Here is a 13,368-nt window from a genome sequence, read left to right on the forward strand (position 1 = left end):
ATTAGAGTTTGTGTTATTGTTAGATTAGTGTTATATTAGGGTTTGAGTTGGGTTAGGGTTAGGGTTCGGGTGGGTATGCGGTTAGGGTTCGGGTGAGGTGAATTTTTTTTTTTTCAAAATTGCATTGTTGTCATTCCCAATGTTGACATTCTGGCAATACCGTATGAATTTATAATAATCTAAACACCCTAAATGTTGCTATTTAACGTTGCGTACGCATATGAAATAATCGCTTTCCAGACTTTGAGTGTGGTTCCAAAGCACAAAAGTTATTATTCACATAAAAAGCATTTAGTTACACGCTGTGATCTAATTACAATTAGCGCAAAAGATGATACATTAACAAGGTACAAACCAATATAAAAAGGGGGGATGGACGCGCTGTCACAAAGCAGCTGGTGATAAAGGGATAGTCAGTCCCTATAAGGAAACAACATACAAATATATACACAAAAAAACAGCGCTGAATAAGATGGACGGTGTAATATAAACCACAAAGTTTTATTTAAAAAACAGAAATACCTCAAATAAAAAATTAATGAATAAAAGTTCACAATAGAACAAGATGAATGAATGTCTGTTCCTGTGTAATAAACAGCTGGACCTAGGACAACCTCCAATACGTCCCATACAGATGAATAGATATATGAAGGCAACACTTAATTACCATGAGGTGGTGTGTAAATCACCAGCACAGTCCTTAGCATTCCAGATGCAGCACTTAGTGAGATGTGTAATCAATCCACATGGAAAGTACCAGTATATGCCAAAGGGGTCCAGGAGGAGTAGAGCAGAGTCCAAATTATAGTCCAGCAGTATCACAGGAGTACAGAGGGGTCTCAACGCGTTTCACTGGGTAAAGAAGACCACCCAGCTTCTTCAGGAGTAGAAGAAGCTGGGTGGTCTTCTTTACCCATTCATTTTTTATTTGAGGTATTTCTGTTTTTTAAATAAAACTTTGTGGTTTATATTACACCGTCCATCTTATTCAGCGCTGGTTTTTTGTGTATATAAAGGTACTAACCAATACTTACGCATGCGCACTGGCCCAGTATGCAGTATTTCAATCCTGAATCTGCGGTCACCGTCACCCAAGGATATGGAGGAATGACTGACTACTGCCCCAGCTTACAAGCCTATATTCGGTACAGGTTTCAAAGACAACAAAGGCACAGAATAACAGATGCTCATTGATTCTGGCTTCAGGTCACTCAGTTCATTGGTTAGTTCATATGGTGTCATCAGAGGTATGGATCAGCTTTCTAACTGCTTCTTTGTGTAGGCAAGAACTAATAAAGAAACACTACATACAGAGATCCATTCTAACCTATAAATCATATCTTGCGAATGCCTGCTGCGATCTCCTTGCCGATAGAACCGAATATCTGCAAATAAACAGTGGTTTAGAATGGCACCAAACATGGTCTGCTTATCATATACTAAACCTTAGATACCAAATATATGTATTTCACAATAAACTTGATAATGTATAAAACCTCTAATATTAACCTTTTAATGTGGAGGAACCTTTTTATAAGTTTTGGTATGTGTGTGAGAATATTGCGTAGTTTTGCTAATATGTGTGGTGCGTTTATGTGTTTTGTGCTTTGATAAACATCGCAACTGCGCGCTGTGCGTCGTGTATATTTATATGTTTTATTTAATGTGTGTATGCATGTAAGTCTATGTGTGTTATGTAATTTAGGGTATTTGTGATGGATTAATATATATATTATCCATTTCTAACATATTTTAAAACGACAGTGCAAGGTGTTACAAGCAGCAAGGTTCACTTCCAATCAGGGGGACACCTCCAGCTATCTGCCGTTGCCACCTTGTCTGATAGCTAATTCAAAGGTTTTCCTCTGCCTATTCAAAGTCTACATGCCAGTTCCTTTGAACCAAAACAGTACTGGAAAAAAAAGCACACAATTGTTTACGATTTGCAGTTTGCTGACAATGATTCGTAATTTTGCATTTAGACCACTTCCTTTGAACATACTAGTCTCTGTGCATATTTTAATTAATTTGTTAGGCACAAATACACATTTTTGCTGCAATCAGACTGAGCTGATGCAGAGCATCGTCCAACTCGCTCTTCAACAGACCATCGACGACTAGATTGTCAGATAATAATTTACAAGCGATCCCAACCAATTATTTGACTTCGACAGCCGACATTATGTCAGTGTCGACATTTGACATGTCAACATTCTGTACGTGTTGAGATTTTGAATGCCGGCTTTCGGTTCCACACCTATTTTACCGTTGTCCCATCGGCCAATGCAGTTTCCTTTTCTTTGTCTTAACTACCACTGACATATCATATACTTTATACATACTGTACCTCACCCCTCTATCCCCTTCAGCCTCCAGCACACCTGCATCCACCACCAGCATCCCTAGCCCAACCCTGATCACTGCCTCCTCAATTACGCCATCCATGCCACCTGACCTACTTTCCCTCATTTATCATTTCCTCCCATCCCACCCCTAGTGCTTGCAATTCCGAATTCCCCCAACCCTGCAGTCCCACTCTCCACACATCAGACAGGACTCTGTGCTCCTCCAATCAGGGCGGTTTAAGTGAGGAAGGGACCTGTGTGCTTCCTCTGTGCAGGCTCCCTTTTCTCTGGCAGTGCAGTACACTTTGGCTTTATGCTGTAGTCTACTGGGCACGTGCAGCTCTCTGGGAACAAGGTGCCCATGTTATATTACGCAAGACTTCCCTTTTGCGCATGTGCAAATCTTCTGGAAAATGACCGCCGCAACATTTTCCCGGGTGATTTCTGTCTGCAGCGCCAGCTGACGCGGGACTCCAGAGAGGTGTTGTTTCTTGTTTCTTTCTCTGCCCATCTCCCCTGGCCTCATTCCATTGCCTTAGTCCCCTAGCGTCTGGTGACTTCCCCCCACTCCAAACCTGACTCACACCTACTCACCATTAACCCTGCCAACCTCATTCACACCTGCCCTCTCCAAGCCCTCCCTCCCATTCTCTTGAGCCCTCTGGAATGCAAGGTCTATGGACCTCATTCAGAGCCGCTCGCAAAATGCGAGTGCTCGCTCTGAATGATGGCGGCCGCTTCTCTGTAAAGATCCGGCCTCCTGGCCGCTCACTAAGCTGTGGGTGACTACCCACAGCTTTAGCAAGCGGCCAGGTTGATGGTCGCGATGGTCAAGACCATCGTAACCATCGGGGCTTGCGAGGAGACCCTTGCGGTAGGGTCCCGTCTACCGCAAGCCCCAGGCAACTTCCTCCTCTAACAGAGCAGGAAGCTCCCTACTGACATCACTGGTGATGTCAGTAGGGCCGCCTACAAATGGCAAGCATTCCTTCAGGAACTCCTCTGTTTGTCTGGCCATCCCCCCACCACGTCTACAAAACGGGGCGAGCTGTCGATCAACATCGAGCAGCCTCCCCTTTTGTAGCGAGCCTTGGAGTGAGAGAATTTCTCTCTCGCTCCGAGGCTTGCGCACGCGCTGTGCGCATGCGGCGCGTGAGAAGTTCCCCACCATCGACCCACTTGCGAACGGGTCTGAATGAGGCCCTATGTGTAATAAACAAGCCTCCATCCACAACCTTATATCTATATCTTATATCTCCTTATTAACTTTCTAAACCCTCTTACTGTGACTAAATATTGACTCTCTTAGAGGTCTAGTTACTAAGCAGTGTTAGGAGACAGAGTGAAAAGTGATAAGGTGCCAGCCAATCAGCTCCCAACTGTCATTTTTCAAACACAGCCTGTGAGATGACAGTTGGGAGCTGATTGGCTGGCACCTTATCACTTTTCACTCTGTCTCCTAGCACTGCTTAGTAAATAGACCCCCTAGTCTGTCACCAACACCCAACTCTCTCTTTTCTGGAAGCCTGTCTTTCTCCCACACCCCTATTCCTGGAAGCCAGCAAGGTAGTGATGTAGGTGTATTTTCCTCTCCCCATTGCACTTTAAGGGTCATACCCCCTTCCCACTCCCCCTCTCTCTCATTTCCATTTCAGCGACCACTCCCTTGATCTGGTCTTTTCCCACCACTGATATCTGACTTTACTTACTCCACATTCACACTCTTTGACCATCATCTCCTTTACCCTTTTCCCCAATCCCTCCACCTTCCCTCCCTCCCAAGGCTACCCTCTCCATTCGTAACCTTGGCCTCCCCAACCGTGACACTTTCCTTTTCCCTTGATTCAACTATGTCCACCATCTCCATACTTCCCTGCCCTGACCATGCTGTTTCCTTTTACAACAGCACCATCAACTCTGCCACCCCAGCTGTCACTATCAGCCTGTGATAATCCTCACCACAAACCTGGCATTCCATACTTAACCATCCATGAATGCTCTCACACAGTACTATTGAAGCTCACCTCCACCCAGTCCTCTAACATCTATCGCTTCTTTGCAATCTTCAACTCCCTCATCTGCAGTCACTACTCGCTTGGTCTCCATGACACAGTCCTCTCTTGGTTGTCCTTCTACCATTACAACTGTGACTTCCCTGTCTCTACCTATGACCCCACCCAGTGGCATAGCCAGGTTCAGAAGGAATGAGGAACAAAGGGAAACCCAGGCAATAAAAGCCATTGGACAAAGCTGAATCACCAGTAGGATTAATATTTCTGTAAAACCAAAGTTAGGTTAATTGTAACCACATCAAGTCCCTCTGCCAATCATTCTGCTTCCACCTTTGTAATGTTTCCATTATCAATCCCTAGATGCATCTAGCACTCTCATTTCCTGCCTGGACTATTGCAACCTCCTGCTCTCTGGCTTTCCTCTCACCCACTCCTCCCACTTCAATCCATCTTTAACGCCGTTATTCATTTTACTTTCCTCTCTTGTCACTCGGCATAGGCCTCCCTATCAGTCACTACACTGACTTCCTGTCCCCTGGAGAATTCAGTTCCTATCCTCACCCTCACCTATAAATCCCTCAGTCACTTGTCTCTTCCCTACATGTCCAGCCTCATTGCCAGGCCACACTCCCTCATCTCACAACCACTTTCATTATCTCTTCTCACTCCTTCCTCCCAGACTTCACCCACATTTGCTCCCCACCTCTGGAACTCACTCTGGATCCCGCTCAGACTATCCACCAGTCCCCACAATTTCGTACACTGAAAATGAAGCTTTCCCTTTTTGGCCCACCAACCCTCTTCCTAACTTCCGCCCATTACCTACTGTCCCACCAATTTCACCCTCTCTGTTGTACAGTACACCCCTCTCCTTTAGATTGAGTCACCAGTTCCCTTGTGTCCTTATCCACTAGCTATAAATGGCACCAGCACAACTATAAGTCACCTGCTCCCCAGGCTATTATTCTCAGCCTGATCTTGTACCTCGTTGCTGTTTGTTCTGCTATTGTAACTGTGTATTATTTGGTAATGTTCTGTATTGTAATTAATGTGCTGTTTCTCTATGGTCTCTTTGTACAGCCCCTTTCTGGTGCCTTCTAATTAAATGATGACAAATATAAGGATGAGGTCATAAAGTTGATTTGTAGACATAATTTGATTGCGCGTTGAAAATGGGGTTGGAAGCCCCTGTCTATACAGTAGACTACCGAAGCGCCAGTCTCTAAAGTAGGCTACCATACCGCCCAACTGTCCTGATTAAGAAGGAACCTTCCTAAATCGAAGGGACTGTGCCACCATCCCGCTTATCATTTGTCCCAACTGCAGGAAGGTTGGGAGGTATAAGTGGCGGTTCTAGGGGATGGCAAGCAGGGCTATCGCCCAGGGTGCTGTGGCCTGAGGCCTCAGCCGCAGTCATCCCTCCGGCGCAGTCTAATCTGACAGCGCCCACCCACTCTTTCCCTCGGCTGCAGTGGCACAATATCTACAAACAGCACTGCTGTTCCCTCGCACTGGGAATTCCAGTCTTCCAGAATGCCGGTGACGACATCACACATGGCATTCTGGGAGCAGCCGAGGGAGAAAGAAGACGGAGGAGCAGCAGCAATGATGAGGGACACGCCTGCCTTCACAAGGTAAGAATTTGGCAAATGGCTCTCTCCTGGCAAATAGCCTTCTACCACCCCCGTCAAACAGCGCTTCCCCTGTTGTGCTGCTCATAGGTATGGCTTTTGGCCATCGATAATTCATATTCATCGATGGTTTATGGCCGAAATCTAATGTTTTTCTCATCGATGGGGGAGAACCAGATGGTCTCCCTCCATCGATGGAAGAACATAACCGAATAGTTTTTTTTGTTTTTTTTCAAGTTGCCGGGACACTGAGCATAGCTTCACCCCTGACACCCGTGAAGACACGCCCCCCATTATGATTGGCCCACGGGCCAGTCAGTCATGGAACAGGGATGACCATCGGTTGGTGAAGCCATCGATGGTAATCCATTGCATAGTTGATTACCATCGATGGTCACCTATTTTGCCATCGATGGTAACCATACCGATGGCTATCCCTAGTTGCTCAGAAATTACTATTTTCTTTGTTTGTTTTTTTCTTTCGGCAGCCATGGCCACGTCCCCCAATCGGGCCGCGCCCCCTGAGCTCATGGCACCAAAGGAAGCTCTCACCCTGAGGGCCTGATTCAGACCTGCTCGCGAGCGCTGAGCGCTCGCAAGCGGGTCGATGGTGCCCTAGTGCACATGCGCACGACGGTGGGAGCTCCGTCGTGTGCATGCGCGAGACCCGCATAGCGACGGCCAAGCCGTCGTTATGGGTCTAGCACCAAAGGGGCGTGCTGTCGATGGTGAGTGACAGCACGCCCCCTTTGGTGGGCGTGCCAGGGGCGTTGCTGCCCAGACAGAGGCTTTCCCATGGGAACGCCTTCCGTCTGGAGCCGGCCCCACTGAAATCACTAGTAATGTCTGTGGGAGTGCTGTTGGCTCTGATAGAGCCAAAAGCACTCCTGGGCTTGCGGCAGAGAGACCCTAACGCAGGGTCTCGTCGCAAGCCCGATGGTCGCGATGGTCTTGAACATCGCGACCATCTTTTTGCCCGCGCGCATAAGCTGTGGGTGGTCACCCACAGCTATGCGAGCGGCCAGGAGGCCGCTCCAATTTTAGGTAGCAGGGCCCTGATTCAGAGCGAGCGCTCTTGTCAGAGCGTCCGGCTCTGAATCAGGCCCTCAGTTCCACAAAATCTAGAACCGGCCCTGGGAGGTATGTCCTCCTCACAGCTGCTGTGCGCATGGCAATGTAGTAATACTTAAATCAGTGGGGAGAGGGTTTGCGGGCAGCCTAACACTAAGGAAGCGCTAGACATAATCAGTGGATGTGGCTTTCTACCACACACAAGGAAGCATTGGTTCAGTTAATGCAACGCTGACTGTCTCAAAGTCAGCTGCCTTCACGCATCTCTCAGGTGTCTCTGGTAAAAGGCTGAGGCACACTGACAATTTGTAGCAGCTACTTAAGTCAGAAAGGTTTGGACACTATTGAAATCAGTGTAAAAAATTACTTTGAAAAAAAGATTCTCTGGAATCTACACTGAACGCTGCAAGATTTGACCTTCAGCTTTTTGCAAATGATGAATTCATCTAGTGCATAAAGCGGTATAATGTAATTATTCAATCATACATTTTAGAGGGATGTGGTCAATATCTCGACTGCGAGGATTCCGGTGGTCAGAATGCCGGCGCCGGAATTCCGATACCTGTCAGAATCCACGTGGGCCGGCATCCTGTTACTTAAGTAGCGGGGTTAGGGTTAGACACTAGGGGGAGGGTTAGGGTTAGACACCAAGGGGAGGGTTAGGGTTAGGCACTAAGGGGGAGGGCTAGGCACTAGGGGGAGGGTTAGGCACTAAGGGGGGAGGGTTAGGTTTAGAGTGCGGGGGAGGTTAGGTTTAGGCACCAGGGGAGAAGTTAGGTTCAGGCACCAAGGATGGAGAGTTAGGCTAGGGAAAGGGGGAGGGTTAGGATTAGGGATGTGCGCCGGACCATTTTTGCCGGATTTGGATTTGGTTCTAATTCGTCTTCCGGATTTGGATTTGCCAAACTGCGGTGACTGGCTTTGGATTTGGATTTGGATTTGTTTACAAAAATTGACAAAAAAAGCTAAAATCACATAAATTGGTCTTTTTTTTCTTCCTAGAGTATTATTAACCACAATAACATTAATTTCCAGTCAATTTAGACCATATCACAGCTTATAATATTGTTTTCAACATTATTGGCCAAAGGTTGCAGTGAGCTGACTGGTTACTAAGCGACAAAGCAGCGGCACAACGACACAGACACCACAGTATAAAGCACATCTATGACACATTGCCACACAGCAGTGGCAGAAATGAAAAGTAGTGCACCCACCCAGTGGGGTACGGCCAGCAGAATCACAGTACTTGTTTACATAGTGGGCTACAGCCCAAGGAGTCACAGTGCACAATCTTATTCACATTACACCGCACATAGGGCCTGATTCACATTACACCATAAAGTAGTGTCTCTTATTTATGTTACGACACACAGTAGTGCCCCTTTTACAAAATGCCCACTGTAGTGACCCTTTTACACAATGCCCACAGTAGTGCCCCTTTTACACAATGCCCACAGTAGCGGTGTCCCTTACACAATGCCCCCAGCAGTGGTACCCCCTATGCAGTCCCCTTAGTAGTAGGGTCCCCTATGCAGTGCCCCCAGTAGAATGCCCCCTAGTAGTATGCCCCCCCCAGTAGTATGCCCCCCATTAGCAGCCCCCCCAGTAGTATGGCCCCCCCAGTAGTATGCCCCCCCAGTAGTAGGCTGCCCCAGTAGCAGGCCCCCCCCAGTAGTAGGCTGCCCCAGTAGTAGCCCCCCTGTAGTATGCCCCCCAGTAGTAGTAAGCCCCCCCAGTAGTATGCCCCCCCCAGTAGTAGTAAGCCCCCCCCAGTAGTAGTAAGCCCCCCCCCCAGTAGCAGGCCCCTCAGTAGTATGGCCCCCCCAGTAGCAGACCCCCCCAGTAGCAGACCCCCCCAGTAGTATAGCCCCCCCCAGTAGCAGGCCCCTCAGTAGTATGGACCCCCAGTAGCAGACCCCCCCAGTAGTATAGCCCCCCCAGTAGTATGGCCCCCCCGCACCCCCAGTAGCAGACACCCCCCCAGTAGCGCCCCCGGCCCTTGCACAAGTAAACAAAAAAAACTTACCTGTATCCCCGCTCCCGCGCCGTCCGCTCTGCTGTCACACGCTGAGGAGGGAGCCCGAAGACGGAGCTCATGTGTGAGCTCCAGCCGGCTCCCTCCATGCAGCAGCCAATGAGAGTCTGTGTGACTCTCATTGGCTGCTGTAACAAACACACAGCTGCCGCTGGCGACTGTGTGTTTGTGTCTGTGTAGGGCAGAGCGCTATCACAGCGTTCTGCCCTACACTAGAGGAGCCCTGATGTCGGATTCTCTAGTGAGAATCCAACATCAGGCGGCCGCCGTTCAGCCCCGAACGGGGATCCGAGTCAGGGTTCAGGTGGACTCGGATCCCCAATGTTCGGAGCGGTTCGGATTCCACAGAATCCGAACCGCACTTAGGATACCTACCGACAGGTGCCATTATCCTAACCCTGTCGGGAGGCCGGCATTGTGATTCTCACCGCCAGGATCCTGAGCATCGCCATCCCATACCCATCCCATTTTAGGCATGTCCTGAGGCATTTCCCCAACACTGTATGTCACTACAACCTCTAGCTGACCATTTAATTCACATGTTGTGCAATCGCATTATATCTTTATATTTTACTTTACATTAGAGAGGCGCAGGGGCCTCTGCTGTCGGTTGGGAAGTCATACACTGGACTACTACACGTTTATTAGTGAAAATGGGTAGTGACCGAGTAGCAACACACAGAATCATATAAATATAAAATATATACTTAGCTAAGGTTTAGATTCAATGCATCAATTTCAACACTCCCTGGGGAGCCCCATTTGTCTTAATCAGACACCCAGATTGAAGAACGTGCATACTGGACACCATTCATCCATATTGGCTCAATCAGCATGGTCCCAACTTAGTAAGGCTGACATGTGTTACATGAATTCACCATTTACCCCCGTGACATTGGAGGGGGGGGCCGTCTCCCCAGAATGCATATGTTAATTCTCTACTTTTATTAGCAGCAAGGGGCAGTATTGCCCCAATTATGAATAAAACATATTAATTTGCATGTTTATCTACATAAATTGTCAAGGCCACCGGCCTGTGTTTTATTACGAGAACTACCTTATTCAGCACATTTAAGCTCAATAACTACTCATCTGCGCAAGTCACTAAGTGACCTGCACAAATTTGAACAAAAAGGACATACACAAAACTTGAACACAGTGGCGTATCTATAATGGGTGCAGTGTCTGTGGGGCACACGGGCCCCCGGGTCCAGGGGGACCCCGCACCGCACACACTGCACCCATATATTTCAAAACTTACCTGTCTGTGGTCCCGCGTCGGGTGTCAGCGCTGCTCAGAACACCGGAAAAATGGCCGCCACGGCCATTATTCCGGTGTTCTGCACATGCGCAGTAAACTCCGGGAACACTCTAGTGCCCGGAGTCTACTAATGCTCCGGTGGATGACCAGCCGAATACCGGGGAGCGAGGAGGGGGTCCCGCACAGGGAGTGCACACGGGCCCCCTTGTATCTTAAGGCGCCCCTGCTTGAACAACAAATAAATGTGGGACAAGGATCACACTAACATTAACCCTACTGGTTACAGTCTCTTCTGAGCATGGGCTTATTAACTGTATGCACAGGTAGGCCCCAGCTGGTCAGATCAGAGGACTTGGGTGGAGAGGGAACCCAAGAAGGGGATATTCAACAGCAATAGTTTCAATTACACTACTTATACAATCCAGGATTGCAATCTTGAAAACTGAAGGTATAATGGGCTTACATAACTGCACACAGTAGCATCACAGCGGTGAATTGTCTGCAGTCATTATGCTGCAAATATATCCCCATAAACTTCCATTAACCGCTTAACTGGTGAATGTTTTTCAACAAATGTTATTCATTTTCAATTGTATTTTTTTTATTTTGAATTAATAAATTAGATTAATAATATGTCATTAATAATTTATTTAACACTATTTTAGTAATGAAAAATGATGCCTAGGGGATATTTACCAGCACCTTGTGGGTGTGTCTAGCAGAATCCAGGAGCATCTCATGTGACCTTAGCAGTCAAGTGATAAATGTCATTGGAGTGTGTCATCCCAGCAGTTTTCCTCTAGAATATACCTGGCAATCGCTGCTGAGAGCGGTTTTGCTGAACGGATAAAATCCCGTTGGAAGGAGCCTCTGTAATGAAAGCAACGGTGTCTGGAACACACAGTGCAGCTGATTAGCAGTGATTGGACGCTTGGTGTGAGCTGTTCATATTGGGAACTCCATGACGGATAACCACTTGCCAAAATCTTTATGGTAACATCATGTCTGGTGACTGTTGAATCTGGTCATCTGACATTTATATGGGATTGCATCTTTATTTGTGGTGTGTGCCTGATCCTTGCTGTTTTGGATCTTCCTTTCAGTTCGGGAATGGCATCTCCTGGGTTCTCGCACACTTTTTATTTTAGAAACCACACGTTTAATTATTTATACAAATAGCTTTAGCGGTTTGTCTTTCTTTATGGTGTTGTTTCTGTTCCAACTCAGCGTGAAACCTCAAAATGACCAGAAAAATTATCAATAGCAGAGGAATAAAAACAACAATAGACTCACTACCACATTGTCAACACCAAACCCACAAAATATCATAAAGGGGATGATCAATTTGGCTTTATGTGTTTCCTGGAAGCTGATTGCTACCGAGTTGCAATCCCCTAAATAATAAATGATGTGAGAACTTTTCACTAGGGAGACATCAACTCCACTGCCTCCACCTTTTTATTGTTTATTTTCTTTTTTGTTGGCTCATTTCTTGGCAACAATTAAACAAAGTATCCAGCAACTTGAGTTTTACTCGGTAGGTCCAGATGGGCACTCCATGTGTGATAATGTCCATATAGACCCTCTTGTAATACAATCCCCATAATGACAGGCTGTGTCCTAGGCCCTCTGCACTTCTCTATCTTTACCACTCTTGAAAAATGATGAAGCTTCTTTGGGTTTTAGTATCACCTCTATGGGAAGGACACACAAGTATATCCAATCGTGATCTGTCACCATGGTGGAAGCTGTATCAAACTATCTAAAGCAGGGCTATTCAACTTTAAAAAAATTGTGGACCACTCAGAAAAGTTCTGGAGATTTGGGAGGAGGGGGGGGGGGAGTACATTTGAGTTTTATTATAAGAACACAAGAAAAGCTTAAAATATATTACACATATATCATCAGAGCCACATATGCTTCTTTGTATGCCTTCCGGCTCCTCCGCCATAGGGTACCAGCATTTATCATACATGTCCCCATGCTCCCCAGCTTGTCACACATGTCCTCTTGCACATGTAACAATATATCGCATTGCTGTACACACTGCACGATCCGCTGTACGAAGCTGCAACATATATTGTTACATGTCTAATGTAACTATACCGCATCATCCGTGGCATTGTGGCATCTGCAGCTTATTTGATGGGACGATGCAGCCACCCAACTCATCGAACAATGAATTGGGTGGTTTTCAGGGTACACAGAAAACGATGGTCATTTCGATCCATCGCGGTTGATATTACTGATGATATATCGTATAGTGCGTACCCAGCTATAGATGCAGGCCAACTGCCAGCCCATTGCCAACAACTTAAGGTATCCAATCTCCTCTCCCAATTAAGCACAAAGAGGCCCATCGGAACTGGTGGTGTCGCTGACCCCAGTAGGGGACGATCAGCCTACACCCGTGTACAGGTGGGGAGCGCACCTCAAGACCTACAAGACAATTGCTGTTATTTGTCTTTCCCACAAAACAATAATGCAGACAATCACAATAAGGGGTAAATTTACTAAAGTGAGAGTTTTTAGAAGTGAGTTGTAGAAGTGATGTTGCCCATAGCAACCAATCAGATTCTAGCTATTATCTTCTAGAATGTGCTAGTTAAATTTGATGTAGAATCTGATTGGTTGCTATGGGCAACATCTCTTCTAAAACTCACTTCTAAAAACTCTCACTTTACAAAATGTACCCCTAAGTGTGTGAGGGGGTGGGGGGAGGGTCAAAGAGGCAAGAGGCCACCCAACCAGGAACTCACTATTATAAACCAGCAACTCAGCCCCAAAACTCCACCACTTGACATTAATAGGACAACTGCGAGTGGCGACTGGAGAGTCCCGTCTGTCTTCTGCTGACAGAGCAGGACTTTTTGTGTAACAGCCGGCCGGCGGTAAGACACATTATTACAACTGATTTATGGGAACCAGTCTTTAACACACGCGTATGGACAGTACTTTATCTTACTGTGACTAAGGTTCATACCAATGAAGATATGCTGAAGAACCTCAG

The 13,368-nt window shown here is 46.8% G+C and overlaps 1 protein-coding gene across 2 annotated transcripts in view; it reads left to right on the forward strand.

Moving 5' to 3' along the window:
- MYO7A (myosin VIIA) overlaps positions 1 to 13,368 on the forward strand; it is a 203,237-nt gene that overhangs the window by 39,977 nt on the left and 149,892 nt on the right. The gene's annotated exons all lie outside the window — the stretch shown is intronic.

This window comes from Taudactylus pleione, unplaced genomic scaffold (genome assembly GCF_031769625.1).
Source record: "Taudactylus pleione unplaced genomic scaffold, aTauple2 ptg000140l, whole genome shotgun sequence".
Lineage (NCBI taxonomy): Eukaryota > Metazoa > Chordata > Amphibia > Anura > Myobatrachidae > Taudactylus > Taudactylus pleione.